Below are 25054 nucleotides of genomic sequence, written 5' to 3'. Positions count from 1 at the left end.
TGAGATATCCTGCAGTGGAGAGAAGGCATTGAAGTCTTTTTCCATACGTTTCTCATTAGAGGAATTTGGTACACTGTAATCCCACTACAACACTGTTAAAAGAATAGCATCACACAGGATGTGAAGTGTTAACTCTCCCATTATAATTATCTTGATAAAGTGTCTTTTATGGTACAGATTCAATTCAGTTCCCATATAATTTGGTGAGATTATTCCCAACTGTTGTTCAATCTGCAAAAAATCAGCTTTCTTTACCAATTTGCTCTCAAATCCTGTCTCTGTTAACGGTAGACAAAACTTTGAAGGAACATTTCATTAATTTAATGGTGGTGCTGCATACTATTTTTTAAATTTATGATTACAAGCGGTCAATGTACCAGGTTTGATCCCTGGTTTGAGCTGCGTTACCCTCATTTAAAACCTATCTGCCAGGCCATGACCAATGAGCTGAAGAGTTACTTCCCCAAGGCATTTACTCGATGATGAGTCACAATCTCTACTCCTCCACTAAACAGATGGCAAGTTCATTTCCCAAAACTGTCAAAGGTCCATTTTAGTAGTTGCATGTAGGATCCTTATGATGCCACAAGGACTAGAATAAAGTGAATTTCCTGCTGGATGGCAATCAAAAAAGGCCTAAAAATGTAGACTGCAAAGTTTTTTTTTCTCCCTTCCTTGCCAGGTTGGGCTGAGTGCCTACTCTGATTTCACAAAGTGGCCTCATCTGCCATGATCTCACCTCTTCCTACCATAGGGAAGGCCTGGCAACTGACCTCAAGGACCTACTTGCTTGGCGGATCACCCACGATGCAGTATTGCACAGCTTCTTGTATGAGACAGTTGCTAGGTTAGCTGGTAAGTTTTAAATGAGACCCAGGATGTCTTTCCAAAACAGGCAAGTTTTGAACTGACATCGAAGCTCATCCTCTAGAAACTGTCCCAGCCCTCCAATCCATGTTAAAATGAATGCTCAGATTTTAATGGAACGTTATTGTCGGCCTTCTGTGACCTCTCAGTACGGTTTATATTCAAGTGATTCCTTATGAATCTCAACATGCTTGAGGTTTTCTTAGTGCTGGTGCACATGGGATCTAATAAAATCTCCCTCCATTTGAACTAACTATCCATTAACTATCTGTCTTTTATGGCTGAAACAATTTTCCAGTAAGATCAATAATTTGCTAGGAATTTGTGAAACTTTATCGAAAGCTTTCTCGAAGTCTACCTAAACTCCATCTATAGACATTCCCTGATTTACTTTAGTCACTGCCTCAAAAAGTAGAAATGACCTGCTTCCCTGAGTCGGCTCAATTTTCTTGAAGAGCTCAATCTTTCTGCCCTTAAATAAAGCTTTCAGTCATTTTCCCACAGCAGATTTTGGATTAATAAATCTTTAATGCCCTAGCTTTACTCATGCATTTCTTGAATAATGGGGCTACACTTGCAATTTTCCATTCCCGAAGGACAATTTTTGACACCAGTCTCTTAGAGGATTATGGTTGAGCCACATACAAATTCCTTCTCTATTTCCTTAAAAACCATTGGGTAGAAATAATCAGTTCCTGGGGATTTATCAATGCTGCTATTTTCCTAATGCTGTTTTCTTACCTTTATTATCTTTATTCCAGTTCATGATTCATTAACAATGCCTCTGGAATATCAGGAATATTTCCGCCTTCGTTACCAAAGCAATTGTTCAATTAGTTTATCATGTCTTTATTCTCATCTGCAGTAAAACTCCCATTCAATCTTAAAGCCTTCCATTACCCTTAATAGCTTTTCTCTCTTAATACAAATTAGATTGTGGAATCTACACGCCTTCATGTGGGTTGTGTTTGACAGAAAAGAAATCTTCTGGCAACCATTTGGACTTGTGGACGGAATATGGGATATTGCTTGTTTGATAAATTATCTTTCTTTCAACTCAACCCTTCAACCTTCATCTGACATTGTTTTATTAAACTGATGACAATCATTGCTTTTCTGAGTTTATTTCTTCTAAGCCTCAAGCACACTTTTCTATACACTCTTCCCCTTTATCGGATCCCCATTGTTTCATTAATAAGACTCACAGCATCATCTCCTAAACTATTTTATACGTGCCAACACTCCATTTTTATCAAATATTGTTGCCTGTCAATATTTGATAGCAAAAATGCAAACCTCTTAAGATGCCCTGAGATTCTATAAAATCCTATCGGACAAATCTGTTGAGAGTTCAGAGATCATGGTCAGTCTGGCCAGCTGTCATGCTGGAAGCAAGTACAGACATACTAAGAACTAAAAAGTTAATTAGAGGAAACACGTTTAAGTATGAAGTAGTTGAAGTGAAGTCAAGTAATCAGAAACAGATCTAATTAGATTTGAAGTTAATTTCATATTAGCTGTAATTTCAGTGGTGAGTACGGCTCATTAAACAAAGTGATTGGGCTCATTTATGGGCTCATTATTGTAGGAACAGATTACAAAAGGAATGTTGAAGATGTATAAGCACACAGTTGGCAGATGGGTTTAAGCAAAACAATCCTTGCTTAACAGCCCCTGTTTATAGCACATTTGTCGAACTGATGCTGCACATTAAGAATTCCAGTACATCGAGGCCATGATACATCCACAGCCGAAGTACTCTCCTTCCTTCAGCTTCAAAACGATCCTAAATTCTTTTAGTGCCCTGTGCTTAAAAAAAAAGCCACCTTGTATTGGGTAATTCATGTTAGCACCTCTGCCCGTGTAAACCATCCAGATTTGATGGTTTGAGCCCAAAATCAGTGTTTCCACTACTGCAGAATAAAATCATTATGGATCCTGATCCAAACTGTTATTATCTCACAATCTTTAATGAGGAACTCTGTCTCCCTTTAGTATATTATTTAAATATACCTCTCTTACACTTTGAGCTGATTCCTTTGATTAACAACATAAACTGGTGTAGATTGGTATTGATCTTCTTTTTGATGTGTCTGTCCTCCTTGTAGCGAGTGCTCAAAAGGAGTTGAATTCATATCAGCCAGCAACAGTTTATCAGCTTTGAGGCTATACGGAGAGCTACAAGTCATATCAAAATTCAACCGTGTGGAATTTGCAATCGTTGTCAGCAGCTGATGCACAGACGTGGGGACAATTGTTGTTTCTATGATTTTAATACCTGGTTCCACCGTCTGAAGCAAAGAAGACCATCCACCCATCAACTGTCCCAGTCTCTCCTCGGCAACACGAAGGCAGAGAGAAAACCTAGGTCATGTTCACCTGTCAATGTTTGTTGAGCTTTCTGCTTGTTACGTTGACTGGCAATGGAATTATTTGCAGCAATCATCTTTTTGAGGTGCATCAGCATGGGTGGACAACAATGTTTTGATGGGATTCAGGCATTTCTGGAAAGACCAGTCTGGGTTGCCCAACTCTAAACACCCTTGAGAAAGCAATGGTCTGCTGCCTTTTTGTATCATTATGCTCATTGGGTGTAGATAACCTCCAGTGCTGTTTGGGAGAGAGCCCTAGGGTTTTGATCTAGTGACTGCAAAGAAATGGTGCATTTACCCAAGTCAGGATGGTTTACAGGTGCTGGTGTTCCCATCCATTTGCTGGCCGTGTTCTTCTGGGTGGTAGAAGTCACTGGCTTGGAAGATGCTGTCGAAGGAACTTCGAATTCTGCAATGCATCTTGTATACAATACACATCGTTGCCAATGTGTGTCAGTGGCAGAAGGAATGAATGTTTAATTTGGTGGATAGGGTGCCAACCAAAAACCACTTTTTTTTTGTCCTGGATGTTGTGCAGCTTCTTGAGTGTTATTGGAGGCACACTTACTCCAGGCATCTGAGGGGTATTCCGTCACACTCCTGGCTTGTAGCTATTGGGCAGAAATAGGGGAAACTAAATATCCTCTTGTTAGCTTGTGTGGCCACAGTGCTTGAATGTCTGCTCTAGTTCAGTTTTTCCTCAATAGCAACCTCCATGATACTAACAGCATCACTTGATCGACAAGAGTTAGGGCAGCCAGCAATCTGCACAAGTCAGTAGGAGCATTGGCTGGGTCTGACAGGCACCACACTCAAGGTAAAAGAGAGCAACACATGCACCAACCCCAATTTGTCACAGAGCCAGTCATAGAACCATTGAATCCCTACCGTGTGGAAACAGACCATTTGGCCCATCAAGTCCATACTGACCCTCCAAAGAACATCGCACCCGTCCCACCCTCTACAGTAACACTGTAAACCTTCATTTTCTATGGCTAGCCTACCTAACGTACGTATCCCTGGACACCATGGGTAGTTTACCATGGCCAATCCACTTACCCTGCACATCTTTGGACTGCAGGAGGAAACTGGAGCACCCAAAGGAAGCCCACGCAGACACATGGAGAATGTGCAAATTCCACACGGACAGTTGCCCGAGGCTGGAATCAAACCCAGGTCCCTGGTGCTGTGAGGCAGCAGTGCTAACCGCTGAGCCACTGTGCCACCCCAGGTCCTGGGTGGAAAGAGATACCATTGTCCCTGTCTCACATTTTGGACGTTCAATGGGGTAGGAGGAAAGAAGAGTCCCTCCAGCGACACACAGATATTCGCTCATTTCATTAAGAAACATTCTATTCCTCTCAACTATTGCCCATTCCTCCTGTTTATTACCTGGCTTTGGAAAGTGTCTTTTGTCATTTAATTCCATTGCATTGCAACTTGGGACCCACACCCTCCCGTTCCCTTCATACTTCTGCAATTAAGGACTTGAGATTTTTTTCTCAACATTAATTGTGATTAGTGTTGTCACCCTTGATTGCATGTATTCTTCAGTACAAGTGAAAGAATTTCAGTAATTCCCAAAGTTTATGTTACGAGGCCCAAGTCCGCCTGCTTATATTTGGTCTGACTTTGTCTTCTCAGTTTTCTTAGGGGCCATGCCAGGTTTTCTTCTTTGAAACTATTGGTCAGTTTTCCCTTGTGACTAAATTAGCATCCTTTCTCAGCCACATCGAGCCTGCTGCTGAAATTGTCCAGTTACATTTTTCAACTTTTGAAGGTCAGCATTGTTGACCTCTCATATTCTTAATAATTGAAAAGAAGTTACCAAAATACTAACCTTGGGCAGAATGCTTTCAGCCTGATGGAAAAAGGTTCAGCATTTGTGATTGTTAAGTCCAGGACTAGGTTAGAATTCAGGCCGAGTGTCCAGAGAAGACTTGAGGACAAGGGGCAAGGATCTGATTATGATCAGATTTACCCCTTTTGGTGTTCTTCCCTGAGGTCGAGTGGGTTTGAGGCTCACACGGAGTGGGGGCGGTCAGTGGGCTGGACGTTTGAGCGGAGTGGGGGCAGTCATTGGGCTTGAGGCTCACACGGGACGGGGATGGTCAGTGGGTCCGAGGATCGAGTGGAGCGAGGACGGTCATTTGGCTGGAGGCTCACACAGACATGGGATGATTCGTGGGCTGGAGGGTCACATTGAGAGGGGATGGTCAGTGGGCAGGAGGCTGACACAGAATGAGGTCAGTCAGGGGGCAGGAGGCTGACACAGAGTGGGGACGGTCAGTGGGCTGGATGTTGGGGCGGAGTGGGGACGGTCATTGGGCTTGAGGCTCACACGGGTCGGGGATGGTCAGTGGGCCGAGGCTCGAGCGGAGCGAGGACAGTCATTGGGCTGGAGGCTCACACAGACATGGGAGGATTAGTGGGCTGGAGGCTCACAATGACAGGGGATTGTCGGTGGGCTGGAGGCTGACGTGGAGTGGGGTCAGTCAGGGGACAGGAGGCTGACATGGAGCAAGGATGGTCAGTGGGCAGGAGGCTGACACAGAGCGGGGTTGGTCAGGGGGCTGGAGGCTGACACGGAGCGGGGACGGTCAGGGGGCTGGAGGCTGACACGGAGCGGGGACGGTCAGGGGGCTGGCGGCTGACACGGAGCGGGGACAGTCAGGGGGCTGGAGGTCAGAGTGGAGCAGGACAGTTGTTGGCCTGGGGACTGGTGCAGGCGGTCAGCTGCTTGTGATCCCGGTCAAACAACATATGGAAGACCCCTGCACTGAACTACTGCAGGCCCTTTATGGAAAGACTGTAATGCTTATCTTTTTAACTTTATTTCTCAATTTTTCTAACTTACGCTATGAATAGCTGTAAATAATGTAACTTTTTGCTTTTCTGTTTCCTTTCCTTTCTCTATTTTGTATCAAAGATCTGTACTAGGTACTTTGTACCTAAAATGGAACCATAACAGGTGACATTGTGAATTTTTCATTGTACTCCTGTACTTTCCATATTTGAGTACATGTGACAATAAGGATTTTCTAATTCTATTTCTAATTCTAATGACCTGCTGAAACTTAAAGCTATGTCAAGCTTAAGAGGCCCCTTGAAATGACCAAAAAATTGTGTTATTCAAACAGCGAGCACAATGTAAATAAAACCATTAAAGCTTTATTTTTGCAAAAATATAGAGGTGGATGCACAATGAATAGCTCTAAATGAAACATATATCTTGCAATAAGCCTATTTGAATTAAGAAATACTTTCAAAGGAAAATAATTTACAATTTCTTAATTAGCATGTATGAAAATCTTTAATGTACAGAAAGACAAGAACAATTGGATGGACCGGTACTTATCAAATGGAAGCAATGAGACAACCTGCAAAATATATTGGAACATTTTCTTTTGAGATTCTCGGACAGTAAAATCACTGATCATGCCCTCCAATGATAAATTACCAATTTTGTCACTTTGTATGCTCAGACAGATTAAACCAGACGGTTTTCCTTGAAGCATTTCCATCCACAGTTCATTCTTGATGTTTTTCAGATGCGAAGTTGACCTTTTTCTGAGCAATTTGTTATCACTAGACTCAAAAAAGGAGCTGCAAAATTGCTTTTACGTAAGGGAAAACCAACTAAATCTTATCTTGGATGCTGGCTTGATATGGGTCCTGGTGGCACAAGTGCCCTTTATCTTAGTAATTTTCTTTGATATGAGCTTGTAAGTGCTTTATTTTTACAATGCAGTTAACAACAACATCGACAGGATAACCTTTCACCAAGAAGCTTTACAAGTCTGTACAGCTATTCTTTCAAGGCATCTAAATTAACCAAAAACAAAACATTGTTTCCAGGAACAGGAACAAGCCATTCAGCCCATCAAGGCTGCCCTGCCATTCTAGATCATAGCTGATTACCCCCTTAATGCACTTCCCCACACCCTTAATATCATCAACGTCCAGAAACCTGTCAGTTTTTCTCTTGAACATGCTCAATGATTGAGCTTGCAGAGTTCCCTGGAGCAGAGAATTCGCAAAATTCAACACCCTCAAAGTGAAGAAATTCTGCCTCATCCCAGTTTTAAATAATGTGCTTGTTATCCTGACGTGATTTTTATTTTCATATACGCTGAGCTTTTTTAAGCTGGTTTCTTAGGAATTAAGGATTTCACTTGAAAATTGTCTCTTGGTAAAAGAGTTTCATCAGCATTTGGTGCTTCACCCATTAGTGACATTTGTTTTCCCCCAATTCTTTTCTTTTTATTCACACTCTTGTAGTCTACAACAGGTAGGTTTTCTTTTGCTTTGATTCAATCCTCTACATTTACAAGTTGAAGAAAATTGTAATCCATACATTTCAATGTTACATACCTGGTGTCAAGGGAAAGGAGTGCGTTTCAAGCATCATTAGATTTTATTTGAAAACAACTTTTTTTGAAGAAAAATATTTAAGTATTCAAAACTACCTTTGCATTTAGAGATAATGGGAACTGCAGATGCTGGAGAATCATGATAACAAGGTGCAGAGATGAATAAACACAGCAGGCCAAGCAACATCAGAGGACCATGAACTTAGGAGCAGGATGAAGGGTCTAGACCTGAAACGTCAGCTTTCCTGCTCCTAAGATGCTGCTTGGCCTGCTGTGTTCATCCAGGTCTACACCTTGTTACCTTTGCATTTACTATTGTTTTCAAAGAGCAAGATAAGGCACTTTCATCTCACAATCAAAGCATCTAACTGGATCATATGGCTCGTGGGAGGTCAAGGGAAAGGGGCAGAATCTCGGAGGTGTTTCCAAGCTGCATTGTTACATTGCAGTGTCTCACATTGAGGAACAGGAAGCTGGGAGTCTGAATGCTGCACTTTTTCAATGAAGACTCAGAATAAATCAAAGCTTTCAGATTATGTTTAATATCCAAGCAGGGTTGTTCTACATAATAATTGTGTAGCCACATAGGCGTATTTTGTCATATAAGATTGAAAAATTCTGTTTCAGAGAGCTTTCCCCATCTTCTTTGGTTTTTAATCAGTTATGTAAAACTTAAAATTTTAGTCATTTTTCTTATAGTCAGAGGATCCCTCACAATGTGAGGCCCTGAACTATATCTTACTTAGCTTGTGCTCAATCTGGTATTGCTGCTTTCCAAGGCAGGCTGGGTGAAAAGCCTGCCTCAAGGCTTCAGTACTGTGTCCATTAATGAAAATAAAACAGTCTTCTAGCCCTCACTCTGCATAGCCCCTCACTTGTCATCCCACACACTCCACAAGCCCCCTTCATCCCAGCACCTGCCTCCTAATGCCTTCTACCCATTCCCAATGGCCCATCATGCCCCCATGCCACCTTATGCCCTGCTATACATCCTCCATAACCCATCATATTCCTGAAATCACTATGCACCTTTCTATCAATTCGCCAAAACCTTATAACTCCTATGCTAACTTCATGCCAATTTATGCTAGCCTATAGCTCCATCCACAACCTTCTACCCTTCATCTACTGTATCAACTTAGCTGGTATCCATTAGTATGCATGCATACAACAAGAAAGTAGAATATCACTTAAAGTTCTATTTTGCAGGCAACACTGCAATAAGAAAAGCACTCATTCATAAAAACACATTTCAACAGTTCTTTACAGTTCTTGACAGATTTGACATCTGTACAGTTATAGAGTCATACTACATGGAAATGGACCATTCAGTCCAATTGTCCATGCCAACCAGACATCCCAATCTGACTGAGGCCCATTGCCAGCACTTGGCCCATTTCCCTCAACACTTCCTATTCATACATACATCCAGGTGCTTTTTAAATGTTGTAATTATACCAGCCTCCACCACTTCCTCTAGCAGCTTGTTCCATACATGCACCACCCTCTGCGTGAAAATGTTACCCTCACTTCCCTTTTAAATCTTTCCCCTCTTCCCTTAAACTTATGCCTTCTAGTTGTGGACTCACCCAGTAAAGGAAAAAGACTTTGGCTATTCCTCCCATCCATGCTCTTCATGATTTTATAAATTCCAAAAGGTCACTCCTCAGCCTCTGATGCTCCAGAGAAAAAAGACCCAAGCTATTCAGTCTCTCCCTTTAGTCTCTCCTGTCCCGGCAACATCCTTGTAAATCTTTCTGCACATTCTCAAATTTAACAACATCTTTTCCATAGAAGGGAGACCAGAACGGTACACAGTATTCCAAAAGTGACCTCATCAATGCCCTGTACAACAACAACATGGCATCCTATCTCCTATACTGAATGTTCTGACCAATAGAGGTAAGTGTGCCAAAGGCCTTCTTCACTACACTGTCCACCTGTGATTCCACTTTCAAGGAATTATGTACCTACCATTAACTGTACAAGCCCTACCGTGGTTAGCTCTGCAGCCTCACAGCACCAGGGACCCAGGTTCGATTCCAGCCTCGGGTAACTGTCTGTGTGGAGGTTGCACATTCTCCCCGTGTCTGCGTGGGTTTCCTCTGGGTGCTCCGGTTTCCTCCCACAGTCCAAAGAGGCGCAGACTAGGTGGATTGGCCATGCTAAATTGCCCATAGTGTTCAGGGGTGTGTGGGTTATGGAGGGTGGATGCTCCAAGGGGCGGTGTGGACTTGTTGGGCCGATGGGCCTGTTTCCACACTAGGGAATCTAATCTAATCTAATCGCATTAATCTAAAGTAAACTCCATTTGCCACTCCTTAACTATTGGCCCACCTGATCAAGGTCCTTTTGTAATCCAAGGAAATCTTCACTGTCCATGATACTACCTATTTTGATATCATTTGCAAACTTACTAACTTTGCTTCCTATATTCACAACCAAATCATTTCTATAAATGACAAAAAGCAGTGAATTTAGCACTGATCCTCATGGCACACCACTGGTCACAGGCATCCAGCCCAAACAACAACCCTCCATCACCACCCTCTGTCTGCTACCTGCAAGCCAATTGGCTACTCCCCCTGGATCATGTGATCCAACCTTACTAACTAGCTTACTATGCAGAACCGTGTCAAATGCTTTGCTGAAGTCCAGTCTGCCTTCATTAATCTTCTTTGTCACCTCTTCAAAACACTCAACCAAGTGAGTGAGACATAATTTCCCATGTACAACGCCATGCTGACTACCCTAAATCAATCCTTGCCTTTCCAAATGCATTTAAGTCCTGTCCCTCAGGATTCCCTCCAACAACTTACCCACTACTTACTTCAGGCTCACTGGTCTATAGTTCCCTGGCTTTACCTTACCACCTTTCTTAAATAATGGTACCACATTAGCCGACCTCCAGTCTTCCGGCACCTCACCCATGGCTATCAATGACACAAATATCTCAGCAAGGGGCCCGGCAATCTCATCCCTAGCTTCCCACAAAGCTCTGGAAAACACCTAATCAAATCTCAATGATCTATCTACCTTTATTCATTTAAATGCACCTCTATTTAGGCAATATGAATTTTTTTCAAGACATCAATAGTTATTTTCCCAAGTTCCCTAGCTTCCAAGTCCTTTTCCACAGTAAATGATGATGCAAAACATTTGTTTAGTATCTCCCCCTTCTCCTGTAGTTCCACACATAGACTTCCTCTTTGAAAGCTTGAAGATTCCAAGGAGTTTATGTAAATCACAAGCACAACCTTCTGTGTTATTAACAATCCAAAAATATACATGATGAACCCACCACCTCTCGCCTGCACCCATCCCCACCCCCAGTTACCTGACCCCTTTATGAGGGTCCCAGGATCATGTCCATATTGGTACATTACCTCCCCAATCAGTTACCCCTGTCTCTAAACAAGTGCATAAAATTCAGATATGATCTTAGCAAGGCCAGGGAGCACCAGATGCCAACATCCCTCTGCAGTGATGATAGTTGGTTATTTAAATGGCCAGCTGCCTTGCTAAAACCCCCCTGCTGGCATGGGAATGGCAAGTGCCCCATGTGGGGCTGGACGTTGCAATTTCAGGCCACTTCTGCACTGGTAAGAACTTGGGCCAGGGAGCGTGCATGGGTTTATACCAGATAATGTTTGTGCTGTTCACATGTCATACCTCCCCCGCAATGAGTCCCTCAACTCTCTTGGCACACTGTCTGGTGGTTAGAGGGAAAATACTTCCAGTTGATTTCCTTGGCCATTTCCTTCCACACCTGCTTGGTTAGTGAGGTTGTCCTCTTCTTCTGTCGTTGAAGAATATCACCTCACCTCCAGCATCTGAGAACATGGAGATGATGCTGGCACTGTGTACAATGTTGCTTAGCCTCAGCTAGAGAATTGTGTGCAGTTCAGGAATCCACATTATTGGAGGGATGTGAAAGCACTGGAAAGGATGCAGGGAAGATTTACCAGGTGTTGCCTGAGCTGGGGAGTTTAGTTATGAAGAGAGATTGGGCAGACTGTCATTGTTTTCTCCCGACAAGAGGAGATTGAGGAGAACATGATTGGGAGGGTGGTGGGAATCAGGAAGTCACTCCCAATAAGGATGGTAGAGTCAGAAACCCTTGTAAAATTTATGAAGTATTTAGCTGGGTACTTGTGCTGCCAAGGTGTACAAGGCTATGGCCAACTGGTGGAAAGTGGAACTAGATTGTTGTTTTGCCTAGCGTGGACATGATGGGCCAAAAGGCCTTTTACTGTGCTATCGACCTCTATGATTCTATGACTTCATTTCAGATTTCCAGCATGCTGAGTATTTTACTTTCTTCTATACACTTCTCTATTCGTACTCTCTGCTCATTTTCTTTCCTGATATTAATGATTTCATGTTGGTATGTCATCTACTGGGTGCCTAGTGAGCAGTTGGAATTCGTGTGTTGACCATGAATATCAGTAGGGCCACGGGAGGGAGAGGAGGTAGCAAACATCACAATTAGTTTACTTGGTCTTCATCCTGATCTATGTCTGTGTGGTGGGCTTTCTCCTATTTGTATCTGATGTAGCAATATTTATGTTAGTTCCTGCAATGTAAAAACTAAATGGGAATAATGTAATACTTTCAGATTTAACTGACATTTATTATAACTCCTGGTATATACATATATTACATTTCCATATCCTGGTTAATTCTAAGCTTTTTTGGTTATAAAGAACAATATGCTTCCATCAGCCTGTCATGCTTTAAGTGCCCCCAGTTAAAGTGGAGTCTGAGAACTTTATATCCTCAGGTCACGTGCCATGATGCAGAAATGACATCATGAACATGTAGCTTAAACATATACTGCATTCTAGCTGTGAAACATAACACAATTTCACCCTTTTTCCAAAGAAAAACAAACACATCCCAACCAGATGGAGAGAGAGAGAGATAATGGGAACTGCAGATGCTGGAGATTCCAAGATAATAAAATGTGAGGCTGGATGAACACAGCAGGCCAAGCAGCATCTCAGGAGCACAAAAGCTGACGTTTCGGGCCTAGACCCTTCATCAGATGGATATGGTTTTACATAGGCATGTGTGTCAAATTGAGAATTGTACAAACAGATAGTGACAGATTTAACAAGGTTAGCAATTCAAATATCAATGTCATGCTTAGGAGGTTTGACAGTTCCTCTTGGTCCAATGATTGCATATCTGTCAGCAAACATACTTGTTGTTTTCAGTTGCTCCTGATTGAACTCGCTCTTGTTTATGATTGCTGCCACTCAATATCAGCACACACTCATCAGAGTTTCCTCCTCATTCTCATGAGCGTGATTGACATAGCATACATTGGTCTGAGCTGGTCTCTGTTCCCTTGCAATATAGCACTGTAATCAGCAATAATGTTGTACAGTCTGGGCTGGGTGCATGTTTTACAAATGTTTGCTTGTATCCAAATGTTTGTAACTGGATTCCTAACTCTCACTCTCTGCCCTGTGCACAGTTGTGGCAGATTTAGAGAACACTCAAAGACCAGTTCAAGTTACAAATTAACTTGAAGATTGTTAGACTGTAACTCATTTCATACAGACAAGACCCAAGAACCTTTTGATAAGTTTGTCACAAAATGCCACAGCAAAGGGCATGAGTGGAATTTCTCTGACAAAGAATTCTGAGCAAAGCTAATCACATTAGTAGTCACCTCAATACCAATGAAAACTTTCAGGAAAGATCTTGACGAGGAAAAGGGCCATGCCATTAACAGCTTGCTTGAAGATGGACACTGATATGAAGCCATAATTTCAGGCCAACAACAATTACATGCTCAAGGAGCAGTTAACAACTATTGCTTCAGTCAAAAAAGTTCAACTTAACAAGATGATCTGTAACAGATGCAGTTTGCAGTGGAACAGACCATACATGATTCAATTGAATCAGCTGGGTAGTAGGGTTTTGGTGTGTTTCAGTCATGTGTGGTCTGTTCCATTACAGTGGGCATGGTTTGAATCTGAATCTTATACCAAGATCTGTGCCCTGTCACTGCTAGGCCATTGCCATTTATGGTGTAGAAGATTTTGGGACACCAAGTTGAACTTGCATATTGGCACTGCACTGTGATTATACCAATGCATGGAATTAGTGATCCATTATCCATTAAGTGTTAACCACATTGCTGTGGGTCTGGAGTGACTTGTAGGCCATACCAGGTAAGGATGGCAGTTTCTTTCCCTAAGGGATTTTAGTGAACCAGATGGGTTTATTCCTGACAACAGCAATGGTTTCGTGGTCATCATTAGACTTTTAATTCTAGATTTTTACTGAATTCAAATTCCACCATTTGCTATGGCAGGATTCATACCTGGGTCCCCCGAACATTACTGGGGTCCCTGGATAATACTTCTGGTCCATTGCCTCCCCTCGGTATAAGGGGTTTAATTACAGGTTTATACCAATGGGAATAGGTCTGATTTTAAGCCCTGCTTGAAGAGGATAACTGATTTCTTCTCTGCCAAATATTGAAAGTCCTTGCCTCTCTGTTACCTCTAAGGCTTCCAAATGAACAAGCGTGGTCAATCTTAGTCAAGGTCACTGCATAAAACTGCTCTGAGTTTTATAGGATTTCAATTGTAGTTGGAAGTGTTCCTGGAGGTTCCTGGCACTCTGGCCACATGAACTTATTTCTAACAACTTGCTCCTCTACAATGAACTACCTTTGCTTGCAGTTTCACTCCACAGGCTGTGCTATATGTAGCAGCATTGCATTCAAGCAATTTCAAGAATGCACATGTAGAGTCAAATCCAGTCTCTCTTGTGTGTTATTGTAATTTATCATGTTGTAAATACTTACAAACATGATGTACATTAAGAGTTTGTTGTATCAGTTAGTTTAGAATATAACGTGTTTATGGTGCCGTGTATTGATTTAATTAATGAATTTTGTGCCATTTCTAATTTCATACCTACAACTTTACAAAAATGTTGCTAATTGCTTTCATCCACCACACTGTGTGCTGCTGTTTGTGATATTTGGAGACTGAGATGAGGTGGGTCATTAAATGAACTGAACACAGGAAATATCCACTTGAGATCAGAACTATACCTCCCACAGTTCACTGCAACATCAACACCATATATTTGCAATTTTCACTTTTAGACCAACAACTTGGATACCTAGGGGCCAACAAAATAATTCTTGATTGTGAGCTGAGATAATTGTGATGCCTGTAAACAGACCAAGAATATGACAGGAGGCACTGAAAGGATATGGGGATCTCTACCCATCTGCATCTATTTCTAATGAGGAGCTCTCAGTGCATTTGTGTATTCAGAACGGGTATTCTTCCATCTGACCTGAATAGGTGACTGCAGTTCAAACACCAAAAGCCCAGTGACACCTTATCCAAGAGGCCAGTCCACTTGTGGAGAGATTCTGGCCAATTGTGATGGGGTTGCCATTCCAGCCAAAATTAATCCAAACCACTTTTACTTCTCAGCTTGGCTCACTGGACACAGTGAATAAGATCACAAACCTGACAGATTTCTAACATTCCCCTAGCCCCTGGAACATCCTAAAACAGAGGGATTGAGACCAATCACAATGCTGCATATGGCCAAGGTTGAGTGCTCCATCTCAGTGGGATGTCAGGGCTACCACGGGTTGACTGGCTCTCACCCAGGGACATAGATCACTGGATCAAGCTCCCAATCAGCCTGTTAGGAACTGTCCTAGTAAATCACAAGCCTTGATCCTGAAGTCCCACCCAGCCAGAAGCTGTTTGCCGACCAGAAAATTGTTGTCAGCTTCTCAGAACTAGAGATCAGTATGGGGTCTTGTGGGAGTGAAGGAGAGGTGAAGATAAAGGAGGTCAGAGGCAAGATGAGGAGGTCCTCTTCAGTGGTCACCTCTTGACCATTCTCATCCCTAGCCTTGATTGGGCCATATTGATGTACCCCCCACAATGCAGCAGATAAAAGGCCCTGATTTCCCAGTCAGGAAACCAGCCATCTCTCCCAAACCCCAGGAAGGCAAGCCATTGGGCCAGTGATGAGTTAAATCCCTCTGACAGCCATTATGTTACCCTTAAGGGCCTTAACTGAGAGTGAGTTGAAATGGTCACTCATGGACCAGCACTAAATTACTGAGCTGGTGAGATAGGAGCAAATACCTCTCCGAGGCTAACTTCCCCAATTTTCAACCCTTCTCTACACCTTCCTTGCCACTTTAAGGGAGGGGGAAACTGTGACCAATCAGTTAAATTAACGCAAACAGTCAAACTTGGGCCCTGAATACGTCTGAGTACTGCACCAGTCAGTGCATGTAGCTGTTAAGCCAACAAGAGAATATTTTTCTTAATAATTTATCAGAAGATTCTATAATTGAAAACAGAGTTAATACCTAATTAAGCAAGCTTTAGTGATGATGGAATCTGCTATAACAGCAAAAAGTAATCCCAGTATAACTCTTCCTTCTTTTTTTCGACTCAAAGTATCTGTCCAGTTTGTACAGTAGTAAGGTGCGTGGTGATTTTTTTAAAATCTCTATGCTCAAACAGATTATTTTCAAAATAAAATCTTCATATTTTCTGCTTTCATATTAAATGGTTAATCTGGATGTCTCCCATTGTATATTACTCATGATACTGGGTGCTATGCTCCTGAGCATTATGGACCAGAAAAGTGTCACATTTGATTTTTCCTGGACCCATCTGGATAAAGGTTTTTTCTTGTACAATTGGTGTCAGAATTCCCAAACCAGGAATAAATATCCTATGGGTGCCCATGAAAAGATTGGGATTAGGAAAGGATGGAGAATACCATTTCTTTAATCAGCTCTTAGGGCATAGAATTTGTTATGTATTACTTAGAGTACACCCTTCTCAAGGTGAATAGTGATCCTAGTACCCATGAAGGAATATAAAGAAAAGAAGAGAATTAGGAATTATCCCAAAGAAGGGAAACATGCAAGCAATGGCTAGCATTCAAAAACAAATCAACCAACATTCCCACTCTTTGATCACTGATCAGCAACACAGTGGTGCATCCCTGCATATGGGTACTGCCACCTCATAGTTGTGGAACCAATAAACTGGGATTTGTGAGTTTCACTCCTAGATTGCCAAGTTTTGAAAATGAGTTCAGTAAGCACCAACCACCATAAAAAAAATTCCACTGGTTACTTCTATCCCTGAAGGAAATGACGCCTTGCACCAAAGCCTAGTCGAGCAATGCACGATTGACTCTCAACATCATCTGAAGAGGCACTTCAAGCTACATTTGTGAAATATTCACTATAAGAAGGTATCCCTTAACACAGTTTTCAGAGCAATTCAGGTTGATCAACGAATGTGGCCATGCCTGAGCCATATCATTCCATGAACAAGTTCGAAAATATAGCGAAGGAGACCAGGGCAAGGGCAGGGACACAGCTGAATTGCAACAATTACTGCACTGTTGTACCTCATTGATTGTAAAGCACTTTGGGACGTCCTGAGGTCGTCAAAGCCATTTTATAGATGCAAGTCTTTATTTACACGATCTCAGGTTTCATCTTACTTGTGTCAGTCTGGTTAATAATTATTAACAGTTAAGGAGAAATCTGAACATTTCATTTTAACCAATAGAACTAGACAATAGGGTTTTACCTTTTTTTTTAACAAAACATGAATATTAAAGAAAAGAATTGAATAAATAAAGCACAATAGTTTAAAATATGGTTTATATGTTATGCATTCAAGCTTATTTCCCATCTCCTCCAAGAATTTTCTTAAAAGACACATAAGTCTCACAGTTATTTACATCTGTAGGGACCATAAATAACTATGCCATAATCCCCTGGAGAATTCTTCTCAGTTCCAGTTATTCTTAGAAAGGTACTATTTTTTGACTATCGATGCCTCATCTTTCATTTTTGGTTTTCCAATACTTCCCTAACTTAACTAATTTTGTTCTTTTTCATGAGACTGTGTGGTGGTTTACTTAGTATTCCTCCACTAGTTTCAAACTATACTATTTCCCAACTCAGTTCCTTCACAAAGTTCAATTTGAAATTGGTTATGAAGTTAACGTTTTACTCTGCTTGCAGTGCAGGCCTCTTTAACAAACATTTATTTTGGTTATATTCTCTCAGTGAGCTGCAAACCATGTGACACCAAAGCTGCATCTAACTCTGTCGGCAAAAACACCCAGGTAAATTGATACCAAAGAACTACTCAAAGCTTGAGCAATTTCCATAACAACATCACATGTTTTGGGATGTCCTTAAATTGACAAAAGTGATACTAGTTCCTTATTTCAAATTTATCTTTGATCTGATGAGATATATGCGTTTTTTAAACTTTCAGGGTAACTTTATCTCTATCTCAAAAAATATCTGTCAGGAATCCACTTCCTGCAAGCACATCTCCAACTGTTTTGCCACGTGAGCCCCTCTGCTAATCTATGATTATATTTTTTTATCACCTTTTAAGTGTAATAGGTTCCCAGCCTTCTTTAGTTACATTATTCCCATTTTCTCCATTTAAAATTTTGATTTCTGAAGCCAATAGCTATATTCTAAAGCACTTGAACCATGAATAAGATATTTTGAATTCCATAATTTCGCTCATGTTTTTCCATACGCATTACCTAAACAGACATGTATGAAAAGTGGCACTGTGTGAGATACTAGATAGCGGTTGGTGTCTAGAAATTGGCATCTATGTGAAACAGAGAATCAGCTTTTGCAAGCAAGAATTGACCTTGTCAGGGTTAAATCTCCACAGTTGGAGGCCTGTAACATGTATGACCGGTTAACTAGAAGACCTTTATCAGAATTCACATGGTACTTCATTTTGGCAGTGAACCGTGGATGTGAATTTATAGAGGAAAGTCTGTGTATATATTTAAGCCTTACCATCAGCTGTTGGGAAGATAGGTTAGTTAGATCCATAAGCATCAAGCTCATTTTTAAACTATCAAGACTTGACAAGCTGATGTGCAAAAAAGAGTTTAAAAATAATTGAAAGGGGATGACAAAATTGAATAATTAAATATAAGTAAAGAATATGAAACTAAGCATGAAGAGGCATGTTAATAGGCAAATGTAAGAAATTATATGGATAATCATTTAAATCAGAGTATAAAGATATAAAAACAAAAAGATTGCAAGAAAATATAGCCAAATAACTTGGATAATGAATGAAAATTGAAGTGGAGGCCTACAGGGAAGACAATTTGTAGAAAGCAGTAAATTAGAACAATTAAGAAAGCCACAGGACAAATTATCATTTAAAACAGAAATAGAATGAAGAAATTGAACAGCCATACACACGGGTTGGAATTCCTTCTTTTCAGAACCTGAGGGAAGTAGAAAAGATGAGTATCAAAGACATGTGATTTTTGCTTATTACTCAGGCTGATTAATTAATAAATTTCGTACAGAAGTGACTTCTGTGAAAATGTTGTTTTCTCATGATGAATTCTTTTTGGTTATGAAGTGATTTGTGAACTTTAAAATCTTTATACAGTTATTTAGTTAGTTATTTAAATCTATTAATTTTGCTATATTGATGCCTACATTCCTTTACAAACTTTAATAGAACTTGAAAACTCAATTATGTGTTCATATCTTGTGCAATTGCTTGCAGGTAGCAGTGTGGTAAAAATCATTAAAGATCTGGAATAGGAAACTGCAATTTGTTTTGTAAATGTTTTGATTATTAGTGCCATCATTGATCCAAAATGGCTTTTAGATTATACAAAACAGATTCAATGTTTGATTTCCTATTCTGGAGCTCAACCCATCCCCTTACACTCTGATAAACTTTGCTCAGGTGAACACAACTTCAGCAGAAGAAACGGCCTCCCCACCATTGCTGTTCTAAGCAATTATCAACCCATTTACACATCATTTGCAAGATAACAAAGTGTGGGGCTGGATGAACACAGCAGGCCAAGCAGCATCTTAGGAGCACAAAAGCTGATGTTTCAGGCCTAGACCCTTCATCAGAAAAGGGGGATGGGGAGAGGATTGCAGTTGATTTCTCCTAGCTGTTACTTTGACTCTACATAAGTTTGCTTTATATAATTGACTAAAATTCCAAAAGTCTACAGCACATGGTATGGCAGGTACTGAAGAAATTTTTTGCTAGGAGTTTCCCCTGAAATAAGCTGTTCCGAGACATTGATGCTATAAATAAGCATTCCATGTGTAAAACTGCAATACTTTGAGAATGAGCAAAGGTCACACTCCCTGTTGAAAGAAGGAGGTGGATGAGGTGTAGAAAGCTCTTTTTGCTAGAAAGTTCATTGCCTAAAGGTAAGGTGGTGATTTACCAGCTCCAACATTGTTTGAGACATATGCACTTTCGTCAGGACTCTCTTATTGTGATCTCTCTCTTGCTGCTATCGCAACTGCAATCTCAAAGCTTGACTAGGACAAATGTCGTCTATGAATTTGAATGTGGCATTACTGTTGCTTTGTCCTGCGTGGTGTTGAGCTTTCTAAGTGTTGTTGGAGCTGCACCTATTCATGTAAGCGGGGAGCATTCCATCACAATCCTGACTTGTGCTTTGTAGATGGTTTGTGGATTCTAGAGGTGAGTTATTCAAAATAGATAATATCTGTTCCTCTTCTTGTAGCCATAATGCTTATATGGCTGCTGAAGTTCAGGCTCTGAACCACCAGGGTGTAGCCTATAGGAGATTCTGTGATAGTGATGTCATTGAATGTTAAAGGGAAATTTTGGGATTCCCACGTACCTTCCTGCAGCAACTTCACGACCTGGCCGGATTTCACTTTTTGTTGTCTAAAAGGAGAAAGTCATCAGGTAATATCGTGGTATGAAGGTGAGGATGTGAATGTAATAGTTGCAAATTATTCCTCTGCACCCTGCAAAATAGCACTGTGTAGGATAAGGCAAAGGTGGGACATGGGGGGTGAGGGGGAGAAAGGATTAGGGATGAGCTGACCATCATCTTCAATTTTGTCAGCTCTCTCTCAGCCACAATGGGCTTCCAAATAATGGCCATTAAAATCTCCTCCTTTAATGTAGCACCTGACCATCCTCCAGCTAGCTCCAGTTGCCTCTAGCTGGGCATCAATATGTCCTCCAAGAGAATGGAAAGTATGTTAGTTTGAGTGGTGCAATCATGGCTTTCATGTTTGAATAGATGTTTGTATGTTCAGGTTGTGAGAGGTGATTGTGAAACACACCGTCATACTAGTTGTGGTGAGGTACGTCATTAAGCTCAGGTAAGATAAATTGTGGAATATAAATTCAAAATGGACACTTTTTACTTTAGAAACATTGAGTTTGGAGGTCAAGTGATCTTTTCTTCCTTGAAAATATCAATGAGACTATATCATGCCTTTGAGCGAATCTTCGTGACTAACAAATCATGAAAATGCAAATAGACTTTCAAAGTTTATCTTTGAGATTAATAGGTGTTCCTTTCCAAATAAAGAAACCATTTTGAAAGTATTGCCAAACGTTCAGGCTTCGAATTTGAATTCCGTAGAATGACTGCAAAAAACCTGTTCTATCACAATGATCTGTGATTGGGTGAAAGTCCAGCCCCACTGATAATGGCCTAATCAATAGAAATCATTTGTGGCCACAATGGACAAGAATACTCACAACCATGTTCATGGACACAAACCATCAATAGATTTGTAGAGTGGCAAGAGAGAATGATCCAGAAGAGTGAACAAAAAAGGCCTGACCAAACAGCAATCAATAGGCAAGGAATATGGGCTGGCCTTTACATCTCTACTTGGGGAACAAAAGTAGAGTTTGGCTGTGGGGTTTGACTGCACCTCAACAGGAGTAGAACAAGAGTAACTATGGCTGCACGCAATAGACAACAATGAATTCTTTTTCTTAAACCTCCAGACTCTATTCCTAAGTGAATGAAAAAGGAATCGCAGGCCTGCAACCTTTCAAGACTTCATTTCTGGGAAAGGCAAGTATGACAGAGAACATTTAAGACCTGACTGTAGACTGCATTTTGCAATCTAATATTGTCTCGAGATTATGTGCATCTGTATGAGTGTATGTGTGGGTGTGATTGTCAATGTGTTGAATCTGTAGGTGGCTATAGTGCTGTAATGTTACTGGACTAATACCCCAGGTTAAAGTTTTGGTGACATTGGCTGCTGTTATATCTCTGCAAAATTTCTACAGCTGCAACAATATATCCTGCACTCTGGTTGATTATCCTGATGTACTTATGTAGAGTATGATTCATCTGGATAATGTGCAAAACAATACAAATAAAAGAGTGTGCAATAAAAATATTAATTCAAATGAAATTTAGAATATAAAGCCAGTTTTAATAATGGTGAAAACCATTACTACATGTTGTAAAACCCCATCATGTTCACTAATGTCCTTCAGGGAAGGAAATCTGCTGTCCTCACCTGGACTGGCCTACTTGTGATCCACAGCAATGTAGTTTCCTCTTAACAGTTCAATAGTAATGAAGAATGAGAAATATCCCACAAAAGAAACAAATATTTTTCCTTTTGTTTTGAAGCCTGAGAAAAACTTTCGTTTATTAATCTTGACACTTCCAGTGCTTGGTATAAAAATGCTATTTTTTTCTGTTAACACACATCTGTCTTCAGTTAGCCAAGAGGTGAGAAAGGGGGAACTATTGCTATTGTATCTCCCCTGCCTGTAACAGCATGAATGTGGTGTATGAACCCTGATTGTTACTGAGTAAGTGATTGTGGTGTCATAACACTATATAAATTGAAGATATATTCACTGACCATGACCATTTATGTCAAGTGACTGAATTCCTTGCAGCACTGCATCCAGGTCCTTGTGGCTTGACTCCTGATATTTACCTCCACAGCTTTCTGGTCCCATTGTCTTCTCATCAAATGTCTGCAGGACTTCTTGTGTCCCTAAGATACAAGGCATCTCTCCTCCTTTCCGCCTCTGTCACCAAAACCTACAGTTCAGTGTTTGAAAGTCTTGAACTGTTGTTATCCTCTCAGTCCCATTGTCGTGCTCTTTGAATTGTCACAGTTGAAAATCTGATTCGGAAAACCCAACTTTGAATAGTTAGGGAGCTCCATACTTGAAAAGAAAATTCCAAATACCATTTACAGATATGGACTCAGTCACCATTGAAATTAGTGATGATTAGGAATCTATGTGCTCTGTACGTCCAAAATAAATTCTCTTGCACAGCTATGTTAGTGAATTGAACAAAAGACATGTTTTCCATTTGGATGTAAATTGGATGATATCATAACACATGGTAAAAGAACAGTACAGAACCAACTATATGTTGTGTAAAATCTAAGATCAATTGGGAATGTTTAAAACATGCTTGTGTACCTGCATAAGTAAAACTTGTGTAAGTACTTAGAGGACATAGGTTTAAGGTGAGAAGGGAAAGATTTTAAAAGGACCTGAGGGGTAACTTTTTCATGCAACTGGTGGTGCGTGTATGGAATGAGCTGCCAGAGGAAGTAGTGGGGGCTGGCACAATTATAACATGTAAAATTCATCAGAATGGACACATGAATAGGAGGGGTTTAGAGGGATATGGTCCAAATGCTGACAAATGGGACTAGGCCAGACTGGGATGTCTGGTCGGTGCAGACCAGAAGGGTCTGCTTCCATGCTGTATAACTCTATGACTGTACTATCAGAATGTTTCCTTCCACTTGTGAATGTGTGTTAATAGACTATCAGTCATTGAGAAACATTTCCTTGTGCGGCTTTACAGATGAACAGAATTATAATTTGAGATGACAAGGTGTAGAGCTGGATGAACACAGCAGGTCAAGCTGCATCAGAGGAGCAGGAAAGCTGACGTTTTGGGCCTAGCGGGTCTAGACCCAGCTTTCCTGCTCCTCTGCTGCTTGGCCTGCTGTGTTCATCCAGCTCCACACCTTGTCATCTCAGAGTCTCCAGCATCTGCGGTTCCTACTATCTCAGAATTACAAGTTTAATGACTGACTGAGATTTAGTATCTATTGTCCTTAGGTACCATACAAAGATTGTAAAATGTAACTCTTTGGCCAAGATTTGGGGTTTCACGCATTTAGTATAGGGGCAGGCATCTTCAAGAGTGTTGTTGCCATTATAGCCAATGAGGAAGCTTATCTGCCACTTCAGAGCTGACCAGACAGGTTCTTGGCCTCGATAGTGAAGTTCGGCTCTGCAAAGAGCGGCGGGCCAATCAGATACCAGCATCTTACGCATCACAGGTATTGCTGCTGGAGGCCCAGACTCTTAAAGGATCGAAGAGCAAATAATTGTTTTCTTCTGGGTCTCACAGGGTGGGAGCTAAGGGAAGATGACTGCTCTGAACCTGGACGCAGAGGCAAGGAGTGGACACCTCCTTGCTATGCCTGATTTCTATTACCCATATATTGGGGCACTAGGGTCCTCCCCAGAGATAACAATCAGCAAGAAATTTATCCCGGTATCCCTGTTGGAAAATTAACCTCTTCTCTCGTAGTAAAGAAGGCAGCTAATCGGGCTAGTGGTGAGCTGAGCCCTTAAGTGGTTCTTAATAAGGTGTACGAAATAAGGTAAATGAGCTTCTGGGGCAGTTTGAAATTGGCAGGTATGATGTGGTGGGCATCATGGAGACATGGCTGCAAGGGGTTCATGATTCGGAACTAAATATCCAAGAATATGCTTCCTACCAAAAAGACAGGCAGAGGTAGGCAGAGAGGCTGGGGCTGCTTTATTAGTAAGAAATGAAATGAATTCAGTAGCAAGAAATGAAGTAGACTCAGATGATGTAGAAGCTGTTTGGGTAGTTTGAGGAACCACAAAAGGTTAAAAAAAAAACCCACAGTGGGAGTTATGCACAGGCCTCCAAACAGTAGTCAGGAGGTGGGGCACGAGATACAGCAGGAGATAGAAAAGGCATGTAAGAAAGGAAAGGTTACAGTGATCGGGGGGAATTTCAATATGCAGGTGAGCTGGGAAAATCAGGTTGGTAGTGGATTGCAAGAAAAGGAATTTCTGGAATGTCTACAAGATGGCTTTTTAGAGCAGCTTGCGGTGGGGCACAGACAGTACTGGACTTAGTGTTGTGCAATGAGGCAGACTTGATAAAGGAGCTTAAGGTGAAGCAAGGTGTAGGGGGATGGCTTAGATTAGGTCACAGGTCGGCGCAACATCGAGGGCCGAAGGGCCTGTTCTGTGCTGTATTGTTCTATGTTCTATCAAACCTTAGGAGGCAGTGACCATAATATGATAGAATTTACTCTGCAATTTGAGAGGGAGAAGGTGGAATCGAATGTAACAGTGTTATAGCTGAGTAAAGGCAACAACAGAGGCTTGAAGGAGGAACTGGCCATAATTGACTGGGAGAGGAGCCAAGCAGGAAAGTCAGTGGAACAGCAATGGCAGGAGTAATTTGGGAGACACAACAATAATTTATCCCCAGGGAAAAGAAGCATACTAAAAGGAAGATGAGGTAATCGTGCCTGATAAGGGAAGTCAGGAA

The 25054-nt window shown here is 41.2% G+C and overlaps 1 protein-coding gene across 1 annotated transcript in view; it reads left to right on the top strand.

Moving 5' to 3' along the window:
- The window catches only part of LOC125456467 (KN motif and ankyrin repeat domain-containing protein 1-like), an 80236-nt gene that overhangs the window by 6109 nt on the left and 49073 nt on the right, over window positions 1-25054 (top strand). The window contains exon 2 of the mRNA XM_048539588.2: window positions 21463-21532. The gene's annotated coding sequence lies outside the window, so the exon portion shown is untranslated. The remainder of the gene's footprint in view (window positions 1-21462; window positions 21533-25054) is intronic.

The sequence above is a fragment of the Stegostoma tigrinum genome, chromosome 8 (assembly GCF_030684315.1).
Source record: "Stegostoma tigrinum isolate sSteTig4 chromosome 8, sSteTig4.hap1, whole genome shotgun sequence".
NCBI classification, from domain to species: Eukaryota; Metazoa; Chordata; class Chondrichthyes; order Orectolobiformes; family Stegostomatidae; genus Stegostoma; species Stegostoma tigrinum.
The sequence above is the reverse complement of the archived record's forward strand: the minus strand, read 5'-3'. Positions and strand labels throughout refer to the sequence as shown.